The following is a 1,859-nucleotide window of genomic DNA, read 5'->3' as shown; positions in this document are numbered from 1 at the left end:
TATATATATATATATATATATATATATATATATATATATATATATATGTATATATATATATATACACATACAGTGATGTGGCGGGTGTATATAGAATACTTGACTGAAACGTATACGCAGGCAGACGTTTATACACATGCATGCACACATGTACACAAATGCAGACAAGAACATACACATACAGAAAAATATAAACACATACGTGTGTGTGTGTGTGTGTGCGTCTGTGTACGTAGGCATGTATATATATATATATATATATAAATACAAAGACTCATGTATATATAAATGTACATACATATGTGTATGTATATGCACACACACAGACGCACACACATACATATATACGTATATATACTTATGTATATATACGTATAAATATATTCACTCACACACGTATATATTTAAACAGATATTTGCTTCCTAATCATGGTACTAGGTTCAGTCCCACTGCGTGGCACCTCGGGCCGACCAAAATCTTTTCAGTAGATTTGGGAGACGGAAACTGAAGGAAGCCTGTCGTATATATGCATATGTATATGTGTATGTCTTTGTGCCTCTGACTACACGCTGCCATCGCTTGACAACCGGTGTAGTTTTGTTTGCGTTCCCGTAATTTACCGATTCGGCAAAAGTAAAAAAAAGAATGAGTACTGGGATCAATTCTTCAAGATAGTGCTCTAGCATGGCCACAGTCTAATTCTAATAGCTGAAAAATGTAAAAGAAAAATAATAGAACGGATACATAGACTTATAGACTGACACGCACATACCCCACTAAGCGCATACACATACACACATCTGTGCTTATTCACATATATAAATATTTTCAGCTTCATACTAACTCCATTTGAGACATTAACACACATACACACACGCACACACACAGAGGCATGCACATACACATACACACTGACATACACCCATAAACATGCAGGCATACATTATACATGTGTGGACGTATAACATCATTTATACCAAGTAAGTAAAACGAAATGGAACCAAAAGTTGGCAACTCCGGAGAAGGGTTGCGCAGTGTACCATAACCCATTGGATCCTATCGTTCTTGGTGGAACCAATGCTACAAGATCAAAGATTACATTCTAGCTCGGACGGAATTAATTTCTCAAGAATCTGTTGTCCATTGTCTAGGTTTTGAATTTCTTTTTTCAACTTTTCCTCTCTTTGAATGTTCTGATTTTCATTACCATTTCTTTGAGGTAATTTCCAATTTTCTTTTTTTCTTGCTTTCTTTCTCTTCCCCCACTCCTCCTCCTCCTCCTCTTCTTCATCTTCTTCTTCTTCTTCTTCTTCTTCTTCTTCTTCTTCTTCTTCTTCTTCTTCTTCTTCTTCTTTATATATATATATGTGTGTATCATCTCGCTCTCCACCTCCCTCTCTCACTCACTGTGTGTATGTGTGCGCACGCGCAGGTGTTTTCAAGGGCGCATGCCCTAGTTGCTGGCTGTTGCATTTACGGTCGCGAGATCGTGCTTTCGATTCATGGAACGAGCGATGTGTTGTGTTCTTGACCAAAACACTTCATCTCACCTTGTTCTGTGATCGCTTCCACACCTGACGTCTTTCAGGACGTGTCGATGTGATGGAAGGAGCGAGCTAATGTACAGCATAAACATTTACTCTTTACTCCTTACTCTTGTTTCAGTAATTTGACTGTGGCCATGCTGGAGCAAATCGACCTCAGGACTTATTCTTTGTAAGCCTAGTACTTATTCTATCGGTCTCTTTGCCTAACCGCTAAGTTACGGGAACGTAAGCACACCACCATCGGTTGTCAAGCGATGTTGGGGGGACAAACACAAACACACAAACATATACGCATACATACATACATATAT

The sequence above is a fragment of the Octopus bimaculoides genome, chromosome 25 (assembly GCF_001194135.2).
Source record: "Octopus bimaculoides isolate UCB-OBI-ISO-001 chromosome 25, ASM119413v2, whole genome shotgun sequence".
In the NCBI taxonomy this organism is placed as follows: Eukaryota; Metazoa; Mollusca; class Cephalopoda; order Octopoda; family Octopodidae; genus Octopus; species Octopus bimaculoides.
Note: the sequence above shows the minus strand (reverse complement) of the source record.